Below are 25232 nucleotides of genomic sequence, written 5' to 3'. Positions count from 1 at the left end.
AAGTGCAACCTGAATAATTATTATTATATTTATGTATGTCAAAATTAGTGGCACTCAATTGTCCACATACTCTAAAAAAAGCCTGATAATACCTGAAAGCCAGTTAGTCTAATTTGCTTCATCCGGTGGCAGTTCATCATCACCCATGTCAAAAGTATCTCGTGGCTTAAATCTTACCAAAGAATTCCATCCTTTAGCTTTTGGGTGTTCAACATAAAAGACTTGCTCCACTTGTGAAGAAAAGACACAGGGATCATGCTCCAGTTTTTCCCCAGTGTGTATTTTCTTTGAAAAATTCACAAGTGGTAATCCAAACTCATCGTTTCGTAAACCAGCACGATGATGGACATCATACCAATCACATTTGAAAAGAACAACCTTGTAGTCAGTGTATGTCAGTTCTATTATATCTGTTAATCTGCCATAATAATTAACCCCATCTTCTGCAATGTTCACTACACCACTATTTTGTGTCGACCTTGCAGCCTCACGACTCAGTGTGTGGAACCTGAAACCATTAATAATATAGCCGCTGTATCTCACACCATGTCTGCTCGGTTTGGCAGCCAAAGCTCGAACTTTTTTAGTGATTCCTAGTCCATCACCTAGGATAACCTGTAGTGAAGAAATTAATTATTAGATCAATTCATTCTATTAGACTCCTCGCCTAATAAGCTATTTTAGTTGTACTACCTTCTGTTCCAACCAGTCAGGGAAGTGCTGGTCTATCAACTTATCGATGGAAGCCAGAGTCAAAGTAGTTGAAGGACACGATTTTCCTTTCTCCTCATCCACAAACTCTCTACAACAATGGATTATTTGTTATACAGTGATGGCTTCAACATAATAAAATTTTAAAATAGAGTCAAGAGAAATTATAGTACACACTTGCGGAATTCTTCAAGTTCATCGCAGTGTCGCAACACGTATCGATGTGCCTGAATAAGAAGCTGGCTATCAAAATGGCTTACAGTAGCTTTTCCAATTGGTTCTCCAGCACTCTCAAACATGTACATATCTTTCATATTGCCTGAAGGTTCGGGATTTCTAGCCGGTCTGTTAAAACGAGTATCTCCATCAAGAAATCTGGAACAAAATGTCATGCACTCCTCCATGCAATACCCTTCAGCAATCGAACCTTCTGGCTGAGCTCTGTTCTTCACAAGCGCTTTAAGCCAAACAAAAAATCTAAATGAAATCATGAACACTTGTTGTTAGTTGAACAAATTATTGACAATAACCCTGCAAAATGTAATTACATACCTCTCCATGGGGTACATCCACCGGTAGTGAACGGGGCCACCAAGTCTAACTTCTTCTACCAAATGCACCATCAAGTGCACTGTCACAGTAAAAAATGATGGTAGAAAAATTTTCTCCATATTACAGAGTGTTACCACAATACTCTCTTGAAGGGTTTGTAGCTCATCAGTATCTATCACCTTCGAGCATAACTTCTTAAAGAAATTAGATATTCCAATAACTATTTCCATGACATCTTTGCTGGGGTAACAGGATCGGAGTGCCACTGGAAGGATGTCATGTAGTAAAACATGATTGTCGTGACTTTTTAGTCCAGTCAATGTACAATCTTTCATGTTAACACACCTAGAAATGTTTGATGCATAGCCATCAGGTGTTCTTAGGTTTTGGAATACTGAACAGAGAACCTCCTTTTTTTCTCTAGACATGGTAAAAGGTGCATCAGACATAGTTTGCTTTCCTTCATTATCTACCACAGGATGAAGATTGTGTCGAATTCCAAGTTCCACTAAATCCAGTCGTGCTTTAAGACCATCCTTTGTTTTGGAAGGAATATCCATTAAAGTTCCAATTAAGTTGTCACATAGATTTTTCTCTAAGTGCATCACATCTAGATTGTGCCTTAGTTTGTTCTTTTCCCAGTATGGTAACTGAAAGAATATTGACCGCTTTTTCAACCAATCTTCTGGCTTCTTCTCCTTCTTGCCATTGTTCCCATCTTTCTGTTTCTTTTGTCCTCTTTTACGCTTGGATTTCTGATGGCTTTCATCACCTTGCTTTCCTTTCTTTTTTCCTTTGTTATTTCCCTTTGTATTCTTTGTTGTGAGGTCCTTTTTCCCTAAAACAAAAACTCTACCTTCTAACATTTTTAAAATAGAAGTACCATTCATTATTTCAGGAGCAAGTCCAACCTCTACCATGCCATCAAACTGGTTCTTTTGCCTTCGATATATGTGGTTCTGCGGGAGCCACCTACGATGTCCCATATAGCACATCTTTTTACCATTCTTTAGGTGAAATGATTTTGTTGCTGGACCACATGATGGGCATGCATATGTACCACTTGTGCTCCAGCCATATAGGTAAGCTAATGCAGGAAAATCATTTATAGTCCACAACAGTGCAGCTCGCAGAGGAAATTTCTTTCGAGAAGAGGCATCACATGTTTGCACTCCTTTCCATAATTCTAAGAGCTCATCGATCAAGGGCTGTAAGTATATATCAACATCATTCCCCGGAGAATCCGGTCCAGGAATGATCATTGACAACAGTAAGGATGTTTGCTTCATGCAGATCCAAGGTGGCAAGTTGTAAGGAACCAGCATTACAGGCCATGTACTGTGCTTTGAACTCATATTCCCAAAAGGGTTAAATCCATCACTTGCAAGACCAAGGCGTACATTACGAGCATCTGCTGCAAATTTAGGATATCTACGATTAAAATCTTCCCAAGCTTCCCCATCCGCTGGATGTCGCATTTTTCCGTCTTTTGTGCGTCCGTCCTCATGCCATCTCATGTCTTCTAAAGTTTTGGTAGTTGAAAATAACCTTTGGAGCCTCGGTATCAATGGAAAATAGCGCAACACTTTCGCTGGTTTCTTTTTCTTCTTAGGTCTAATTGTAGAACCATTCTTCTTAAAATCTTTCCAGCGAGAGCTCTGGCACACATCACAAAAATCTTTCTTAGCTGAACTTCCTCGGAAAAGCATGCAATCTTTGGGGCAAGCATGTATTTTCACATAGTCAAGGCCTAAAGCACGGATGATTCTCTTCACTTGATAATATGTCTTAGGTAGGTCTACATGAGGAGGATATGAATCAGATAGCACACCTAGAAGTCTTGTAAATGATTCTTGTGTCCAGCCATTTAAGCATTTTAAGTGATATAAGTTTACCAAAAATGACAACTTAGAAAATTTACACCCAGGATATAAGCTTGTGTGTGCATCCTTCAAGTATCTTTCATATAGATTCTGTTCACTCTCCTTAGCATTGTCATCTGCAGGATGCACATCCTCAGCTACAGTTTGTTCCATATCTGCAAATCCTGATTCAACATCTACTACACCTTCAGACATACTTGGTAGTGACTCAAACATTTCATTCCTGAAAAAGGCAGCTTGAAGTAGTTCTTGCATGCCATCTTGTACTGCAGGAGCCCTTGAGACACCCGAAGTAGGCAAGTTTGTAGTGTCAGTTGGCACGTCAACAAATGCAAATTGTGGACTTTCATACATCTCTCCATGATGAACCCAGGTCGTATAACCTTGAATAATACCATCACATCTCAAATGTGTCCTGACTTCATCATGGCTATGGTTTAATCTGTTTTTGCATTTTTTGCAAGGACAAAGTATCTCGCTATCACGTGGAATGTCCCGGTAAGCGAAAGTAAAAATTGCTCAACACCATCTTGATATGCAGTATCCTGTCTTGGCTTACTCATCCAACTTCGATCCATGACCCTCTAACAAGGAGTAAGAATGAAATGAAATCAATCAGTTTTTTTCTTTTGCAAGACATGTTTGAGTACGAAAAATAGTACTTGACTGGCAGCAACAAAATTAATTAAGATTATTAGTTTCTATGGTAGATGAACTAACTTCCTTAATTTGAGTACTCAAACTAACCAAGATCGAGTCCAACTTGCTCAACCATGACTAAATGAAAACGATGACACAATTTCACATTAACACAAGGCATAAAAATATATAAAGTTTAGACATTTAGTAAAAGAAAGCATATCTGAGGCAGATTAATATCAGTAGTGAATGAAACCATACAATTTGAGTTTTGAGAGTCTGCAATTATTCCACTTTAGAAAAAAAGAAAGTCATGTAGAGAGTCTGCAATTGCAAGCTAAATGTCAAGGCACGAAGAGGTCGTGTGATGAGTTAGATGCCAATAGGGTGGCTCCAAATGTGCGTCCAGTGGGCTGCAAGAAAGCTTAGAAAATGAAAGGAGCAGCTAATGGGTCTGCAACTATAGTGGTTGAAGAACAACGGGAGAAACTAGTTAATGCTCAGTCAGAGATTACTGAAGTCATAAGTAACATGAAGGATTTCCAAGAACGCATCTCAAATCAGAAAGTGGAAGCTGCAAAGTTGACATACATGGCAGCTAAGGAAAACAAGGAATCCAAAGTGTTAGAGAATAACTCAAAGACCATGGAGCACAGGAAAAAATGATGGATAGGTTTTCTGATATGTTGAAGGTGGACACTTCTAAGATGGAGCCATTGGCAAAGGAGGCTCATGTGAGGGCTGTCACTGCTCTGGGAGATGAATTATTTGGTCGAGATGGTAGTGCATAGAGCATTGCTGGAAGCAGCTTTTTGGAAGGAAGGATGATGACAGATATTTATGTAATGAATATATATAAATAATTTGTTTATGTTCTCGGTGGAACCGGTTGCCAGTATTGTAATCAGACCACACAAATGTGGAATTCAGAGCCTGTGTTGTAATCAGACCACGTAAATGTAGAATTTAGAACCTTTTGAATTGTGCCATTTATGTGTTTTCTGTTAAAATGTGAACTGGCTGCCTGAGTGGGATTGATGGGTTTTTTCTGCTCATTCTGATGTCCTTTGCATGTGTGATGAGTTAGATGCCAACAGGGTGGCTCAAGACACACAGTGGAGTATAAGAACTAAACACATCAAAGTTGGACCAATACAGTGCATACAAGAGGCAATAATTGTCTTAGAAATAACAGGTACATATGAATCTCTTATAAATCTGTTCCATCTCGTGCATACACGAGGCAATAATTGTCTTAGAAAATAACTGGTACATATGAATATCTTACAACAGCTCTAATAAAAAGTTCAAGAACACAAAGTCAGAACATGATATTGGTATGATGCCCATATCGTGCCCAAATATGTTCAACCAAATCCTTTTTTAGGTGAGAATGGATGGTTTGATCATGGATTTCAGCATATTTTTCAACCACTTTGGAGATTAATAAATCATGACTGTCAGTGTCGTCGCCATTGTCAACATGTCATCGAGGCATCGAATGTTTGATAAGTGAAGTGACCTTTATACTCTAAGCCATAGATCGATTAATAAATAATCTAATTTCTCACAGGAACTTAACCCAAAATTGCAAAGAAATCCAAACCCTATTTTACCAAGAACAGCTACGAACTAACCTGACAATCCGCCAAAGATACAGGGTCGATTTCACGGGGTAGTAGCGCAAATAGACTTGGTGCGAATCCGATTAGCCGAAGCCCAGAGCGATTGGTGGTGGTGCTTTGCTTCAATTTGTAGAGACCTGGGAAGGGACGACACTGCGGCGGCGCAAATGGCAGAAGGGCGAACAGCTGAAGAAGAACGAGACCGGTACGTACGCGGAGACGGGCGAACAGCCGAAGAGGAATAAAGTGGAGGTGACGAACGTCCTGGGCCAGACGAGGAAGCACGGCACTAGCAGCCCGCGTTGGGAGTTTTGGTAGCCCAAATCATACGAATAATTTTGTTTTTTAAATTGGCTAAGGTTTTTTAATTTAAAAGACCATATAAAATTCAAATAATTCCAACCATAGATCGTACGAATTTTATAAGATTAAATCATGAAATTATTCCAAATCAGGCAGCAGTGGAGAAGGAGCAAGTGGTGCAGCACGTCATCACCAACCTGTGCATGGGTCTGCAGGCGGATCAGCTTCACGGCATGGTGGTGAGCTCTCCTACTGTACAACTGCCCGAACTTACAGTTTCCTTGCAAGCACAGAGTAGTTTAGATCCGCCTATTATGTCAGTTGAAAGCCAAGCTCTGTCACCAGAGACATCCACAGTTGCTCAGACTTAAGGATGGCAACGGATCGGGTTTGGGGTAGATATCCGTGGGTTTTGGTTCTGCGCGTTCGGGTTTGGGGATGGTTTTTCACCCACGATTTTTGGGTTCGGGGCCCCGAAACCAATCGGGTTCGGTTTCGGGTTTGGTTTTCCACCCGTGGATATCCAATGGATATCCAAAATAAATTATTTGGAATTAAAACTCATGTTTTATAATATACTAATAATAATTTATTTACTTAGATTATTAAATTTATTTAAAGTTGACTCATGAAAATATTTATTATTTGTTGCCTCTTGTTTATACATGTGAATATGTGTATATATATCCGCGGGTTTCGGGTATCCGTTCGGGTTTCGGGTATCCGCGGGTTTCGTTTTGGTGATGAATTTTCACCCGAATCGGTTTTCGGGGCGGATTCGGGTTTCAATTTCGGGTTTCGGTTTTGGGTGCACGGAGACTCCACCCGATCCGAACCCGACCCGTTGCCATCCTTACTCAGACTAGTCATAACACGTATACAATACCTGTGCCACCTGAGCCCACATCTACACACATCCAGCAAGATTATGTCAATCAATCTGTTTCCATCGATGATCAGTCTAGCCGAGAGTTAAACAATAACAACTCTGAAAACAACTTTACACTGATTGACAGGTTCTTAGATACAATTTCGAAACCCATGGAGGCCATCAAGATGCTCATTGAGCAGGAAGCCAAGAAGCAGAAGACGAGCGCCATCCAGAAGAAGGCTGCCGTGGCTCCGGCCATAGAGGCTTAGGCGCTGGTCATGAGGGGATCAAGTAATCTATTTTTGGTATTATGATCTATTTTTGGTGGAATTTATGGAAGGAAAGGAATCGAAGAATATTTCAGAACAAGTCGCTGCAGCCTAGTTAGGTGGCACTCCTTTGCAAAGAAGATATAGAGCAATACCAGTTGGCAACAAGATTTCATGATGGACCACAATAGGAGTAGTTCTAGTATTTGTTGGTCACTGTTCGGTTGGTCTAGTTTTGCGTTTATTCGGCTTCAGGCTGTTTTTCTAGACTTTAAGTTGTCGTTCAGGTGGGTATTTAGTAGGGTTGTCGGCCGGTGTGCCGTGGTGGCGGTGAGCTTGGTCTCCCGTTGTTTGTTGTAATTCCTTTTTCTTGTTCCTTTTTGCTCGTCTAATAAAAATCCGGCAAATCTCTTGTCGCCTTTCTAAAAAAACATATTTTCTTGAAATTTTTTTTGCTATTTTTTTGAAATTTATTTCAAAACAATATGAATATTGTTGGAGATTAAAACAAATTTGGTGGTACTTCCACATATATTCGTTAACATATATACAAATAATATTCCAAAAACATGAAACCTATTTTGTATGAACGTAATTTCGTATATACGATTGTACTTACATCGTATATGTACATATGCATTGACAAAAAAAAAACTAAGTGTCAAATCATTGTCTTATTCAATTCGTCCCGTGCAACGCCGGCGCATATATCTAGTCGGAAAAAAATACTTTGATTTTTAGGGCACGGGCGGACCTAATGGGCTGCACGGGTATGCCCTGCCATACCTGGCCCTGCTCAACTATGACAGTAACACTCTGTAAAAAAAAAGGAGGACGCTTCCTTCCTTCCACTGACTCGGCGACTCCTTTCCTGGCGCTGGCGGCGGCGGCCGGCGGTCCCCGTCCTCCACCACCACCGGCCGCCCAGCCGGCCCCTGATCCCTGCACGGCTGCGCCCTGGTAGCTGCTTCTGCCGCGGCCCGTGCGGCCGTGCCCGTGCGACGGGGCCTCTGAGGCCGCAGTCCGCCGCGGCGCCGTCGGCTTAGGGACCCGTGCTCGCGAGTCCCTCTCCCTCCCTGCCGAAGTGCCGAGCACAACTGGTGAGAGCACTGAGGAACTTGTTCCCCTCCATTCTACGATTGTACTTACAATGGTATACAATTGTTTATAATTACAATCGGAATTTCGTATGAACGTATTTTGTCTTGCCGCCTATTTTCTAGTGTACAATTGCAAAAACTTGTCGCGTAGTGGAGGGCTCGAACATTTTAATTTCGCGCCTAAATCACCCCCACGGCGTGAGATTACGGAAAAACGCATCTATTAACCTCCCCCACTCCTTCCCGTCTCCACATTTGCGAGACCGCAGCACGCGTCAGTGCGGCACACCCGCACCCCAAATTCCTCGACGCCGACGCATCAACTGCCCAAGGCCTGGCCGCTCCTCGGACGGCGCAGACCATCCGCCGGTCGTTGACTAGTCCTGATCTGCCATCGGTGAGCCTCTCCCCTCCTGGCCTTCACCTGATCTCCACTCTCCAGCGCCTCCCAGACCGAGCGACCGGCCAGCCAGCAGCCACAGCCAGAGCCAGGGCTCCAGCTGCCCAGGCCGTCCCCGCCGCTCCTCTCTGCTATTCTGCTTCCGGCAGTCCAGCCTCTACGAACGCGCATTCGTACCTCGACCGGCAGCCTGGGCGCGGCCGACCGTCCCGCCCCCGCGGTGCCCGGTGCCCCTACTGCCTGCTTCCTGCTGCAGTATTAGATTTTGTCTCTAAAATAAAGTACTGCAGATTCTCTGATTTTCACATCTTAAATAGTTGCCGTATGCATATTTTGATCCATGTCCTTTTTGTCTAGAACACATTTATTTATGATAGATGGAAACATGTACATGTGAATTTAGTAGAATTTCTTTCATGAACATAGGACTCAACCTCAGTTATGAGCTCTGAACAATTCTTATAAAAAAGACAATTTTATTTCTTATATGAAAACATATAACATTGTTTATGATTCTATTTGTATTTTAGTGTTAAACGATTTTGTATAAAATTGATCTAAATTTACTCCATGAAACATCTATTAACTATATGTAATTATTTGGCTCTACGATTTCTCCGAATTTGTATGGAGTAGTTATTTGACTCCTGGATTTTGTATGGAGTAATTATTTGGCTCTATGACTTCTCTTTATTTGGTTTTGTCACTCTGTGAAAATCTAATGATCCCATTGTGTAGATTACTAGAGCGCAGTCAGCGCTACAAATTTATACTTATCCATCTATCTTTTTCCTGTCAGAAAGATTCATGTTCTTAATTCCCCCCTCTGTATGTATGGTTCTCACTGTGTTGGTTCCGTGCGGCATCTTATGAGTGCACTATGTGATTTACGATCAGCATTGAAACTTTTCTTGGTTATCTGTTTGTTGAGCAGCAAACTAAAACTGCTCTTTTGCAGTAGAAATCATGGCAAGAGGACCTCGACGATTAAGAAACTTGCACCTTGAAGAACAAGATGAAAGACATGAGCAACAGGAGCCTGATGATTTGGTAGATAATGAGATTGAGGAGAATTTACAAGGTCCTCCAGATGTTGACAATATATTAGCCCACATGCCAAACCGACGTGCAAGTCCAATCAAGATAATATGTAAGTTTGATTTTTGTTTTGGTGACACAACTAAATACAATGTCAAATAATATAATTTCATACATGTAGGGCCTAATGGACAGGTGCGACAAGTTTTAGGAGATTTTGGAGTCTCAGACTTATCAAAACTAAAAGGAGGAAAGGTAATTGTAGGGACCGATGAAAATGGTGTACCAAATGAAAGGTCAGCCTCTGTTCTTGGACAACACCTTGGTGATCTAGCACAAACACATACATTTGCGCCATTACACATTCAAAGATGGGACAATGTTCTATTCAATAAACACAAGGAACTAATAATCATGGATGTTGAGGTAAATGTAATCTGTACAATGCTAGAAAAGTACACTATTGTTTGTTCCAATCATCAACTATTTACTTTTTCTTTGTACAGTCAAAATTTGTCTTTCCTAGACAAACGCTACAGCTTACAAGAGATTGGATCTTAAGAACTGTAAACAATAGGTGGCGAGCCTACAAATCTAAGTTGAAGAAAGAACATTTCAATCCTGAACAGAGATCTCTAGAACAAATTATACAAGGTAGACCAATAACTATTAATGAACATCAGTGGAGACCTCTTGTTAGCTTTTGGTGTCAAGAAGCACATAAGGTGATATCTTTTTTATCTAACATTTACAAGAAATTTGAAAGAAAGTAATGTAACATTTGTGCTTTACAATTTTGCTATGTTTACAGAAATTGTGTGCAACAAACTCTCGGTGTGCAAAAGAACAGAAGAATACGCACACAACGGGGAGGAAAAGCCATGCTAGACTGAAGAAAGAGATGGTGATATATATTCTAACTGTTGTTATGTGTAAAATTTAATGATCATGTAATAGAATTGATTGGATTCTCAATTTTAATATCTTGTGCAGGAAGATCGAAGGAAAGGAAAGGTTCATAGGATAGAATTATGGGACGCTGCTCATAAGAAAAAGAGTGGGAGATACAGCACCAACAAAGTGAAATTAGTAATGGTATATTTTTCTGCTACTTGTGGATTCGATTTGGAGTTATTGTTATGATTATGTGACCTTGCTATATGCTTATTTCGATAGGATGCATCATTTGAGGAATTAGAAAAAAGAAAAGAGCAGAACAATGGTAATCTTTCAGCTAATGATTTTAATGAGGTGTTCAACGAGATTGTTGCTAAACAATTAAAAGCACGTGGGTACTACGATGATAAGTACTGGAGTCAAGTGCAAGTTTCTAAAGGTATTACTCTTGTTACTGAAACTGAAGAAGAAAGAAGGTACCGTGACAAAGTGAATACAATGGACAATAAGATGCAATGCATGAGTGGTGCTATGAAACTTTGGCTTGCTTTTGTGTCACAAAAGTACCCAGATGATGATTTGCTAAAAAGAATGGAAAGAGCTCTACATGATGAAGTAAGCCTCCATGGGGTCCCTGTCTATGTCTCTCTCTTAGGAATGAGTTTATTCATATCTTGTAACTAAGCGTATGTTTTTTCATTTTTCTGTAGGTTGTTGATACTGAAATGGATGGTCAGACTGATACTGAGCAAGACTGTAGTGATGACGGTACCCATGGCGCATGTAGCGATGATGGTATTGAGATCGACAATGATAATGCGTGCTCTCCAGAAAAATCTGTTCAGGTAACACTAACCTTTCTTCACCCTGCTTGTCTGTGATTCTACATTATTGTAGCTATGAGATGCAGCTACAGGAATTAGAAGGGAGCACAACCCTTATTTCTAATTTCTAAGATACAATATACCATGTAAGTACATTCGAATGTCTTAAATTCTAAGGTTACAAATATGCAGGCCCAGAATTCTAGTCAAGTCAACAAGGATTGTTCCGTGCCAGAGTTACCACGTGAGCCAATGGTTGCAAAGGTATGTTAGAAATATACAAGGGGCAAGAAAATTATGGTCTGCTCTTTTTGGTTGTCCACGTAGCTTCAACAGTGCTTACTGCTGATTGCTTCTCAGACAGCCTGCATTTGTGATTTTCCAGGGATAGTTCTTGCCAAACTCTGCTCACCGATCTGCTCTTAGAAAATAAAACCTTGTAGATTTCAATTCACAAAAACTAGAGACAAACCTAAAAACTAAAACCTTTTAGATTTGAACCACAGATCATAACTCTTTTATTATTTAGTGTAAAATGGTCTCACTAGATGCTTTGTCCTGAAAGAAAGCACAAAATAAATATTCCAATGTATTGCTATTTTATGGTCACATGCAGCAACAATTATTTTGCTGTTATCCTTACTGCAGGCAAAAGAAAAACTGTCATAGCAAGTAAATATGCATGTGACTAAAAGTAAATTTACTTAGCAAGTAAATATTCCATACTTGGCTTGTTCAGATAGGAAAGACTGGTGGGAGACTGCAGCTCATAAACACATTTGAAGGGAAATATGCTGCTTCCTTAGTTCCATCTAGTATGTATGATATTTTTTTGAAGGGGTCTTAATGTGAGATTTGGTTAACAATCTTGCTATAGCTCCCAATATGAAGTTAAAAACAATAATCTGATTAAGAACTATTGTATGAGATGTGCTAACATTATGAACTATTCTAGTCATGTACATCTATTTGATTATCAAAATCCGAATTGAGTGCAACATAAACCATGTTACATGTCACAAAATTGATAGTGCAACTATGACTGCAGGTGGCACATATTGAGAATCAAGGTCATGCAGATAAGGGTTCTGAAGGTCTAACTTTTCCACGTGCTACCACAATGACCAATATTGTATGTCTATATTTTATATTATTGTAACACTTCAAAGTATGGCTGAACTTGCTAGATCAATGGTATGGTTTGATTGTGTCTATTGCAGAGATCTCAAAGAATTGAAGCTCCTGCTTGTAATCAATCAGGATCGGTATGTGCTTGTTTCCTTTGTTTTGAAGCTAAATTAATTACAAGTTTGATGATCATGACTATGTTTTACAAAATGATAGAGCCAACTGGAAGTCTATCTTATTTCACTAAGAAACAATTATAAAATCGTGGCCAAAGGAAAGCTAGTGACTACTGATAGCACTCGAAGCATTGGTGGCACTGTGCTTGGAAAAGAATTTGTTGGGGTTTATGTTGAGACCCTTGAAAATAATGGCAATGGAAACAATGGAGATGAGATGTTACCTAGACCACTCTTTTCTATCAAAACTATGAAAGATGCTATTGGCTTTCTTGTTGCTTGGCCTCGTTCGCATGTAAGTTCTCTCTTATATTATCGATTTTTTTATTTTGTATTTCTAAAAAATATACTACATATCCCTCTAAACACATGTCTCATTGTAGGTTAAAAAACTTAAGAGTTCAACTCAAGCTGGTACAGCCTTGGTATCTTTCATTCTTGCTATATTGGTTTTATTAGAATTCATGTGTCAACTCAATCTTGTCTTATTTTGCAGCTTGATGGAAACGTGTAACTTGATGTGCTTGGAAAGAGAAGCTACAAGTTTCAGAGTGAACAAGATAGACTTTAGATGTTAGTGAAAAATATCACTACTACAGAATGGACCTGTTGTCCCGGGCGGTAACAGCCTTTAGTCCCGGTTACCGCGCCGGGACAACGATCCCGGGACTAAAGGTGGAACCTTCAGTCCCGGGTCATCGAGCCGGGATTAAAGAGGGACCTTTAGTCCCGGTTGGTAACACCAACCGGGACTAAAGGCCCTCCAGCCGAGCGAACCTGGCGCACCCTTTAGTCCCGGTTGGGGTTACCAACCGGGACTAATGGTTCACCCTTTAGTCCCGGTTGGTAACCCCAACCGGGACTAAAGGTTCCTTTTCTTTTTCTTTTTTTTTGTTTAATTTGTTTTCAGTTCAGTTACACGTATTTGTTTAATATATAATATGTTTTTATCTACGTATTCTACGTTGCTAATATAAATACACGCATGCATATAATTACATCTAATTCTCATCTTGAGCATTATTATATTCGAATAAAGTATGAAACTATATATATTATAGATATATATATATATATATGTATATATACAACACTTTCATAATCTTGTTCTCGAAAATAACGATATCAATAAACATTTAATTTACATCATTTATTCCTTAAGATCAAAGTAGAACTCGCCGTTGGGATTTAGCACTTTTTCTAGAAGATATCCTGCTATTGACTCTTGAACTGCTTTCAGATGGTCTTTTTGCATGACCCTTCGTTTCAACCATTCAGTCTTGCATTTGAAATAAAAGGAAAAGTATTAATACACATATATGTATATATATTCATTTAAAAATAAATAAAAATTGATATATACGTACTCTGAGGACATCTTCAGGAGTTCTTCTTATGTGCGCAGTGATAAATTCACAAACGTAGTATCCACACAAGTTATTACCTGGTTCCTGCCGCAAACACCACTGTACGAGAAGAAGATTATTCTCATCATCTCACACGTAAATTGAAGTACGATATAGTAATTAAACATGTGGGGAAGTGTATATAGTACAACTTACTGGTATTTCAACTACATTAAGTGGTGCCTTGCAATCCTTGCGATGTTGCCGAATAAACTCTTTCCAAACCCTGTGCGACCAATAATGTACGATCGTTAATAAATTATGGCAAAGTCTATTCAATAATAGTTGTGCGCGAGAGATCGAAATTACCCCTGGATAATGTCTATCATATCTTGGTATAGTGCCCGTTCTTTTCTCAACGAGTCAAAGATTAGTAACCGACTTGAGTTTAACTCAATGACAATGAGTATCCAGTGAAAACTGCATTGGTTTATACACACACGTACATGCATATAAGTTGTATTGATATTACATAAAATGTGTAGACTACATTATTATTAACACTTACTCAAAGTTGTACGGGAAAAGTATTGTTGTCTTGTCGTGCTGCTTCACGAAGAACTTCATGATATTCGTCTGTGCTTCAGATACCCAGTGGTCCTTGACAATAATATCGGTTTTGAATACGATATAAGGATCAATGAAGCCAACACTGGTGTCTTGTATTCTTTGGAGCTCTGACATCTGGAATCTATATATAAATATAAGTTACATGTGAGGATAATTATATACACGTACGCATGGAAGTGAGTTTATTAAATAAAAGTAAGAATCACTTACAAACAAAAGGAGCTCATGATTGATTTGTCCAGAGCGTCCAAGTGGAATAGTTGATGCAATTCTTCGAAACTAATATGTAAGATGTCATCGCCACGGAAGTAATGATGGTCTCTAAATCTGACAAAGATCCACTGCTCACCCCTGCCACACGCCTGCATGTACCACTTGTTGAGCAAGTACATTTGCGTACCCAATTCATTCAGAGCCGCAGGGTTGTATAGACTTTTGCCATATTTATAAGTCTTCCAGGTATCAACTTCCAGGTTCTGGATTGGAGCTTTGCCCGTCAATTGATCCAAGGTTAAACCAGTATCTTTAAAAAAAGCATTAAGGGCTTGAACCGACACTTCTCCAGAGTTGTCTGGTCGATAGACTTCTATGTTGGAACCATATTCATTAGCAACAACAAGATTTTGCATTGGTTGCTTCTGTTGTCCGAGCTGTGGGACATCCTTCCCTGATGCTCTTTTCCTTTTCTTATCTGCATCATGTGACTTCACGAGGGAGCGGTCATAGTCTGATAGTGGCGAAGGCTTACGAAGTTCAATCATCTTTTTCTTGTGAGCATCGACCTTCTGCCTCAGCACATCTCGTGGTATGTAAAAGTACGGCTTCTCCTTAAGCTTTGCTTGACTCTTGTTTTTGATATCTATAAAAAAATCTTTTACTTTTTTGTCTTCTTCAGCTGCTATTTGCTCATCAGTCTTTTCAGGAAGTATTTCTTGAGAAATAACTCTTTTTCTTGGGGTCTTCTTTGCCGCCGGGACCTTAGACGTCTTTGTAGTGCGTCGCTGTGGAGGGGGTGGGGGCGGTGTTGGAGATCGGCGTGGAGGCGATGAGGCCAGTGTTGGTGGAGACCGGCGTGGAGACGTTGGAGATCGTTGTGGAGGCGGTGGGGCCGGTGTAGGAGTTGGAGATCGTTGTGGAGGCGATGGGGCCGGTGTAGGAGTTGGAGATCGTTGTGGAGGCGATGGGGCCGGTGTAGGAGTTGGCGATCGCCGTGGGGATGAAGTCGTCTCGCCCCCCGCGACGCTGTGATGAGATGGGGAATGAATGATTAGGCTAGGCTGGGGAGAGACCCTGCTATAAAAACAATTTGTGTGTCAATTATTTTTGAAGCCAATAGCAACTTCCTATGATCCTCAAGCATGCGCTCCAACTTAACTTTCTCTTTTTCACTTTCCCATTCTTGTTGTGCATCACGAATGGCATAGCCAAGAGCATCACCGAGATCATCTTCTACCGCTACCTCTTCTTCATCTCCCCCCATTGTAGTATCATCAAAGGCACCATACTGAGCAATAATGTCATCAATGTCTAAATCTTCTCCTTCACCTTCTTCCATCATGACCCCGCTTTCTCCATGCTTAGTCCAACATATATAGTTTGACATGAAACCTGACTTAAGCAAATGTGAATGAAGACTCATTGAGCTTGAATATTCCTTTAAATTCTTACATAGGGCACATGGACAGCATATGAAACCATCCCGCTTATTTGCCTCGGCCACTCCTAAGAAATAGTGCAAGCCCTCTATAAAGTCTTGGGAGCGACGATCGGCATTGTACATCCAATGGCGTGACATAATCTGTATTACACGACAAATTATGAAAACCTTGAACATAATTAAGTATTTTATTACACAACATAAATGACACACACACGGTTGATTAATTAACTAAGCCTGGCTACAACGTAAGCAATCCCAACTATCACTAAACAAACTAAAACTACAATGCACTTCAGTAACATAATTATTTTGTGATCGTACGCAACTAAAACAGACAAATCATTCTTCTGTTGAATATCAATAAGCTTCTCCTGCTGGCTCACTGCCTCATCAGCAGCATCCGCTACCTCAAGCGCACCCAAATTCTGCACGTATGTAGCATAATCTTCCTCCCAGTACCAACCATCGCATCCATTGCCCTCCCACTGAAATTAAAGCCAAAAAATATTTAGTCAAAAATATTCAAGAAAAGCAGGTCAATTAGCCATAATTATAAAATGCGTAAGAAACTCACATCGCGATCCGGGCACTTGTAGAAAACACGACCCTTGTTGGGTCCCTGTCTCTTGACTCGGTACTCCATCACAATCTTCTGCTTACACTTGCCGCAGATAATGAGAGGGAGTTCTGGCCTCAGTCGTTTCGCAACCGAACGAGAGGCCGAGGATCCAGTAACAGTTGTCATCTACTTTCTATACTTATTTTTGCAAACTAGTGTAAATTTCATATTTTCAAATATCCATCAAATTATAGCTCAAAAACATGTTTCAATAAATAACCATCCGTACTAGTTGACCTTGCTTACGTGATCATCTCGACGAGCATTTCTCCACCGGACGGCACCGTACTTGGCCAAGAAAGAGCTCCGATTCTACGAGAAAGGGAACACGGTCTTCCACGACCGTTGCCGCTCTCCCTCGTAGAATCAAAGCTCCTCCTTGACGTCCGTTACCGCTCGGCAGAGAACATGCTCGCCGAGATGAACACGGTCCGCAAGTTCAACTAGTACGGATTTTCTATAATTTTCTAACAATTTTCTAAGTTTTTCATTTCATGGAAAAATTAATTCTAAGATCACGTAAGCCACCGGGGACGAGAATGGCGCGTGCTCCAGCGAGGACGAGCGATGCGTGATTTTGATGAACTAATTTAACTTTTGTTTATCCAAACATATATGCAAATCATCATGTGATTTTGAGCTAAAAATGACATATAAAATCATAATAAAGTCCAACATATAAAGTTACACATGCATCTACATTGCAAAATGAGATAAGCTACTGATAAAACATAAGAGGATTAAGTTTGTTACCTCCAAAATCGAAGAGCAACACCAATGGAGGGGGAGAGTGCAAGAACAACAGCAAGCTGAAGAACAGAGGCAGTGAGTTTGAATAATGGAATGGCTCGGGCTCGGGGAGGAAGAATTGAGCAGAATTATAGGCCGGGATAATTAGTCCCGGTTAGGGGTCCAAACCGGGACTAAATATTAATCTTTATTCCCGGGGAATAACCCAAACCGGGACTAAAAGCTTTAGTCCCGGCTGGTATTACCAACCGGGACTAAAGGTAAACCTTTAGTCCCGGTTGGTAATACCAGCCGGGACTAAAGATCCCTGCCCCGCGGACGACCGTTGGGCAGGGACCTTTAGTCCCGGTTGGTATTACCAACCGGGACTAAAGGGTCCTTTAGTCCCGGGGGCAAAAAATGCCGAGGCTAATGCTAAATTGGGACATCGTTCTAAAGTCTGTTCTCTAGTAGTGTATAGATATTTGTATAATATTGCCACTTTTCCTATGCTTCTTTATGAATACGGTTTGCTTCTAAGAGTGCACTTTAATGGGTCATTAAACATTATCTTGTTTTGTAAAGACAGTGGATTTTTCAATGCAATGCCTTCATGATTCACTTCCTCATTATCTAGTCATTCCAATTCATGTGTGTCCAAATTTGTAGAAGTCTCTTTATTTCTAGTAAGATTGTGTAACTATAAATATGGCTATAATAAAAATATACACATTATAAAATGGATAAATATCTTTTTTTAGATGACGTTATAAAACGTTACTATATGATGTTTCTATATTAGTACACACGAAATATAAATGTGTGTAAAATTGTCTCTATTTTCTTGAAACGCAAAATGATGTTACTAAACAATGTATCTATATTGTTAGACACGTAATATAAATGTATTACTTAAACGTCTCTATACTTCTTGATACACAATTTGATGTCATTACAAAACGTGACAACATTAGTACACACATAATATAAATATATCTATGAGAACGTCTCTACACTTTTTAACACACAATACAACATCATTACACACCGTTACTACATTAGTACACACATTATACGAATGTATCTATGAGAACGTCTCTAAATTTCTTAGCACATATGAAGCGCTGCTATATAACGTAACTACACAAATAACCACGTTATACAAATGTATCTATAAAAGTGTATCAATGTTCGAAGGCATGCAACAAACGTCTCTACAATACGTCTCTTTATCACCTTGACATGCTTAGAGAACTCGTCTCTACAAGTCCTGACACGGTCCATGCGAAGACGCTTCTAACACGCTTTATAAAAACATGCCTACAATCTTGTAGAGACAAAATAAAACGTGTCTATCATATAAATAAAACGTCACTACAGGGGGTATTTCTAGTAGTGATCCTTACTCACGGGCTTGGCCCCGAGTTTCTCTGACACTGCCAAAAGCCAACCACTAACTCAACCAACATGACTCGCTGCACGATAGAGAGAATAGAGATATGTATAAGCAATTATATTCTCTAGAGAAGCGAGAATCCTAATAGTAGCAAAGCAATGTAGGTAAAGAATTGAGATGAGGGGCTTTGCTACCTAACAAGAGGGGCGATCCGACAACTAATAGTAAAGGAGAGGACTCATGGGAGCCGAAACAGTCACTACAAGGACGAATGAGTAAGCAATTGCAAGGAATTGTCATTGTGGCATTTTGTCGAACACCTGTAGGGCGTGGCGGAGGCTCACCCTAGAAGATGGATGCCAGCAATGGCAGGGCGCTGGTGAAGGCACAATGAGCCCTACGGTGAAGATCCTCCGGTGATGGTGATGAGCAAAGGCTAGGGCACCGAGTTAGGGTTTGACCAGGCACGACAAGCAGGCGATGCGCGGGCGAGGGCGAGAGCGCTCTGGTGCGCTGGTGAAGGCACGCACGGCGAGCAGGCGAGTGTGGTGGCATAGCGCGTGTAGGTAAGAGAGCACATTGGCGTAGGACAAGCGGCGGTGAGGTGGGAGCAGCGGTGGCGTGGCACACCACGACGGTTCAGGTTTGATGGCGTGCGTTCGACCGAGCGCGAAGGTGAGAAGGAAGAGGAAGGGTACGACACAGTTTATGAGGGGGCCCATGTGATAGACTTGGACTCTAAATCTATTGCGCTTTCCATCCAATGATCGAACACATCTGGTGATTTGACCGGACGCCCCAACAGTAGCGTCCGGTGCAACCCAGAGAGCTCCAAAAACGCTCTCGAGACGATTGGACGCGTCCGATGACCTTGACCGGACGCGGCCAGAGTCCGGTGCAACCCTAGCAATCGACGAGATGCCGCCTTCAACTCCTAACCAGACGTGACTGTGACAGAGTCACTGAGTTTGGTCCTTCACTACTGACCGGACGCCACTGTAGGCGCGTCCGGTGCCTGCGTCCGGTGTGCATTTAACAACTTTTTCTTCTTCTTTCTTCGTGACGATTTCTCCCAACCAAGTTCCAACTCAAATAAGAGCCAAATAAACACCAATTAGAACTGGTATGAGTGACCTCTCTCAAACCCTCAAATTTTCAAAATATTTTGCCATAGGCTAGTTAAGTTTTAGTGAAAATAGGCGAGAAAAGGGGCGAGGAGCATCATGAGGCCACACTATAGGGGTCATAACCAAATTAGAGCTTCAAATGCTCCCCCTATGTATGGACAAACTCAGTGGATGCTCAAAACTTAACCAAAACAAAATGACAAAGCAACACACATGCATATGCAAATGTAATACTTGAAAGTAAATCTAGTTGCTTGTCAAGTTTAAACCTTGGTTAAGCTTCTTCACACGCTTTAGGGCGGTTATCTTAACCAAGTTAGCCAAGCCCTAAGTGCAATACAAGTTATTTAAACATGTTTTATAATATAATGTGATGCAAGGGACAACACAAGCTTATTTTTAAGTGAAGTTACTTAGATCAAGTATATTGAGCTCGTTCCTCAACTTACAAAACCACATTTCATCTAGAGGTTTTGTGAAGATATCCACCAATTTATATTGCGTCCTTACACCTTCTAGTGATATATCATCCTTAGCAACATAATCTCTAAGGAAGTGACGATGGATATCTATGTGCTTGGTGCGAGAGTGTTGAACCAAGTTATTAGCAAGTTTTATGGCGCTCTTGTTGTCACACAAAAGAGGTACCTTTTCTAGAACTACACCATAGTCTAGAAGGGTTTGTTTCATGTAAAGGATTTGTGCACAACAAGCACCAGCGGCGACGTACTCCGCCTCGGTGGTGGATAAGGCAACACTATTTTGCTTTTTTGAGGACCAAGACACTAGTGATCTACCAAGCATATGAAACCCTCTAGATGTGCTTTTTCTATCAACCTTACAACCTGCATAATCCGATTCGGAATAGCCAATGAGTTGAAAACTAGCTCCTTTGGGATACCAAAGGCCAATGCTTGGTATGTGTTTTATGTACCTAAGGATTCTTTTGATGGCAACTAAGTGAGCCTCCTTAGGTTTAGCTTGGAATCTAGCACACATACACACCCAGAAGAATGAGACATCCGGCTTCTTCCCATTGACCAACTCATAAGGGGTCTTTTCAAGGAACCGTTGAATGAATAGGCGGTTGGAAGCATAGCATGCGGTGTTGATTGCTTCGGCCCATAAATTCTCTGGTGTGTTGTACTCATCAAGCATCGTTCTTGCTAGGGTGATCAGTGTCCGGTTCTTTCTCTCAACCACACCATTTTGTTGAGGAGTGTAAGTTGAGGAGACCTCATGCTTGATCCCAACTTCATCACAATAGGCTTTAATGTTTTGTTGTTAAATTCTTTTCTTTTGTCACTTCTTATCTTCTTGATCTTCACATCAAATTCATTTCGTGCTCTCTTGGCAAACTTCTTGAATGATGAGGCCACTTTGGTCTTGTCATGAAGAAAGAACACCCAAGTGTATCTTAAATAATCATCAACAATCACTAGACAATAGAGGTTGCCTCCCAAACTTGCATAAGTTGTAGGTCCAAATAAGTCCTTATGGAGAAGCTCTAGCACTCTTGATGTTGACATATATGCCTTGTGTGGATGAGTGTTGGCAACTTGCTTGCCGGCTTTACATGCACTATAAAGCTTGTCCTTCTCAAACACAACATCTTTCAAACCTCTAACCATGTCCTTCTTCAATAGCTTCTTGAGTGTACTCATTCCAACATGAGCAAGCCTTCTATGCCATAGCCACCTAAGAGATGATTTGGTGAATAGGCATGTTTTCAAGTTAGCATCATCGGAAGTGAAGTCCACTAAATATAAGTTGTTGTATCTAAAGCCTTTGAATATAACTTGATCATCATCCTTCTTTGACACAATCACTTCTTTCTTGGTGAATAATCATTGAAAGCCAAGATCACACAATTGTCCAACGGATAGCAAATTGAAACTCAATGAAGCAACAAGTAGCACATTTGAGATTGAGTGATCATTTGAAATTGCAACTTTGCCCAACCCTTTTACTTTGCCCTTTGAATTATCACCAAATGTTATCCTTTCTTGATCATCTACATCTTCATCTAGTGAGGTGAACATACGATGATCGCAGGTCATATGTTGTGTGCAACTACTATCAATTAACCAATGACTTCCATCGGTCTTGTAGTTCACCTACACACATAAGAGATCAAGCTTGATGTTTAGGCACCCACACTTGACGGGGGCCAACCACTTTCTCAATAAGACACTTTGCAACTCAAATTTGCTTAGGCATATTCTTGTTGGGTGGACCTAAGAAAATAACTTCGGGTCTTCCTTTTGAATCCCTTCTAACCACATAATGAGCATTGTAGGCAAAGGGCCTAGTATGCTTGGGCAAGGGTTGTGGTGATGGAGTCTTGCAATCATGAGCAAAGTGACCTTCTTGTCCACACTCAAAACATCTCTTTGGCTTGGGCTTTGGCTTATGTTGATGTTGAGCTTTGGCTTTCTTCTCTTGATGTGCTTTGAAGCCAATACCACACTTGTCACTTTTCATCACGGTGTTCATGAGTAGCTCACTTTGAAGATTATGTCCTTTGGTGAACTTGTACAAGCCGGTGGTGAGATGAGTCTTCTCAATCTTGAGTTTCTCGTTTTCCTCTTTTAGCTTCTCCATCTCATTCTTGATCTTGACACAATCATCATGATGATCGGCCACCACCACTTGCTTGCCTTTGCTACTAGAACCTTGCTCAATGTTCTCATCAATCAAATCATCATATGATGTAGCTATATCAGTCTTAACAACATGGTTAGTAGCATCATGTGTTTCATTTGATAAGAACTCATTTGAAATAACAAGGGTATCATAATTAATCTTGAGAGTGGTATATTCATCTTTTAGCGAGCTATACCTAGTGTTGACCTCATTGTGTATCCCCTCAAGTTTATCATGTTTTTCTTTGAGCTCTTTTAGGTTAGCTTTGACCTCCTTGAGAGTGAATGACACAACTTTGTTTTCATCTCTAAGCTCATCACTACCTTTTTGTGCTATCATTGTCGGTGCGAAAAGTGACCAATAAGTAAATAGTTATAGTTTTGTCATGTGTTGTGATCGGATGTGGCCTAGCACTCAATGACACATGATTTATATTGGTTCAGGCAACGTGCCCTATGTCCAGTTTCAGTCGGTCGATGACTTTATTTCTAAGCCCAGGTGCTCAAAGTTTGTTGTGGGGTTACAAACGAGTAGGAATGAGAAGGGGGTGTTAAAGGCCCGGTCGGACTCTGAACCGAAGCAGCGAGAGTGACGGGTGCTCTAACATGCGCTAAGTATTGGAGCATATGGTCTGTGTAGCTGTTGGGTTCTAGAATCGTTGAGCTGTTCGAATGCTCAGGTTGTCTAGAGCCAGAGAGAACGTACTCTTGAGAGGAGAGAGCACATCCCCTTTTATAGTTGAAGGGGATGGCCTTATAAGTCAGAGAAAGAGAGAATGGATACAAGTGCTACCTAGTCTGGTTGCCCATGCTGTAGGATACGAGACGGTCGTTGGCGCCCACAATACTATTTATGTCAGACGCATGTGGCAGGCTCTACCGTGTTCGCCTGGTACGGCAAACGTCAGCGCCTACAATACTGTTTGTGCTCTGACACGCCTGGAAGGTTGCATAGTGCCCATCTGGCATGGCCTGGTGGCACCGTCCTGAAGGTGCGTAGGGCATGACAGGATATGGTCCTCGGTATTGCGGTTGACTTGAGCGCCTTACCTTATCTGCTCTGCCTAATCCCTAAGCTCTCACCGAGCGAGCGTCCCCGGTCGGTTGTTCCTAGTTGGCCCCGACCACATTGGTCGGGGAAGAACCGTGAGTAGAGGTCTAGCATATCTTTGGTCGGAAAAGGAGGTCGGAGTCGGACCTCACCCCCACCTTGGCCAGGGCTTCCGATCGGGGACCGAATCGTTGTCCCGGCCTGTCATTATGTATATGGGCCGGCCCGAGAGGCGAGCATTGTTGCTATGCCGTCTGCTGGGCTGAGTTTTTGTAGGGAAGCGAGTCCATTGGGGACCCTAGGTTTATGAACCCGACAGTCATACTTAGCTAAAAGAGACTCATTCTCAAGTTCAAGCTTTTCATTTTTAGCCCTTGTCTTTCTTATAATTTTTGAGTACTTGTTGAGCAAGGCAACTAGTTCATCATAAGAAGGTGCTTCAAATTCATCATCACTATCACTACCACTATCATTACCACCACTATCATCATCACATTGTACCTTTCGTTCACCCTTGGCCGTGAGGCATAGGTGTGTAGAGGATGATGGCGGTGGTGGCAGTGGAGGAAGTGAGGTACCAATCACAAGAGCGGCCACCTTCTCTTTTTCATCATCACTATCTTCACCGAATGAGCCACTTGATGATTCAATGTCTGTGAGCCAATCACCAACAATATAAGCCTTGCCATTCTTCTTCTTGTGGTGTTGCTTCTTCTTGCCATCCTTCTTCTTATATGGCTTGTCTCTTCTTTTCTCATCATCACTTGAGTCATCTTTGTTGTCCTTGTACTTCTTCTTTTACTTGTCTTTCTTGGGCATAGGATATTGATGAGCTAGATGACCAAGATCACCACAATTGTAGCAATCCATTTTGGAGATGGGCTTTCTCTTGCTACTTGTGAAGAACTTCTTCTTCTTGGAATCAAACTTGACACCATTCTTGTTTAGCTTTTTGAGCATCTTGGTGGTCTTCCTCACCATAAGAGCAATGTTGGTGTCATCATCATCTTCACTTGAGCTTTCAAGAGCCACTTTAGCTTTGCCCTTCTTCTCTTGGCTAGCCTTGAAAGCCAAGTCTTTCTTCTTGGTGGAAGATGATGAGTCATCTTGTGGAGTGATGTGCATGTACATCTCATGCGTATTGATCTTTCCCAATATTTGTGTTGGTGTAGATGTGGAAAGATCACCTTGATGAAGCACGGTCACAATATGCCCATACTTGTCAATGGGGAGAACACTCAATATCTTTCTTACAACATCGGATGGTTGCAATTGAGTGAGTCCAAGCCTGTTGACTTCCTCTACAAGCACATTTAAGTGTGAATACATCTCATTAGCACATTCATTAGGAAGCATCTCAAATGAATTAAGCTTTTTAATAACAAGATGATAGCGTTCCTCACGCTCACTCTTTGTTCCCTCATGGAGCGCATAAATGTCCGACCATAGTGCATGGGAGTCTTTGTGATTCCGGACACGGTTAAAGACATCCTTGCAAAGACCTCTAAAGAGGGTGTTTTTGGCCTTTCCATTCCACCGTTCATAGTTAACCTCATCACCAACAAGGTTTGTGGGATCCTTAGGTTTTGGGAAGCCTTATATGGCGGCTCTAA

The 25232-nt window shown here is 41.1% G+C and overlaps 1 pseudogene; it reads right to left on the bottom strand.

Annotated features, from left to right (window-relative positions):
• Window positions 1-875: 875 nt before the first annotated feature.
• On the bottom strand, window positions 876-3709 carry LOC136510378 (uncharacterized; annotated as a pseudogene).
• Between the last annotated feature and the right edge of the window lie 21523 nt (window positions 3710-25232).

Source organism: Miscanthus floridulus, chromosome 16 (genome assembly GCF_019320115.1).
Source record: "Miscanthus floridulus cultivar M001 chromosome 16, ASM1932011v1, whole genome shotgun sequence".
Taxonomy (NCBI): domain Eukaryota; kingdom Viridiplantae; phylum Streptophyta; class Magnoliopsida; order Poales; family Poaceae; genus Miscanthus; species Miscanthus floridulus.
This window is presented reverse-complemented; position numbering and strand designations above follow the sequence as displayed.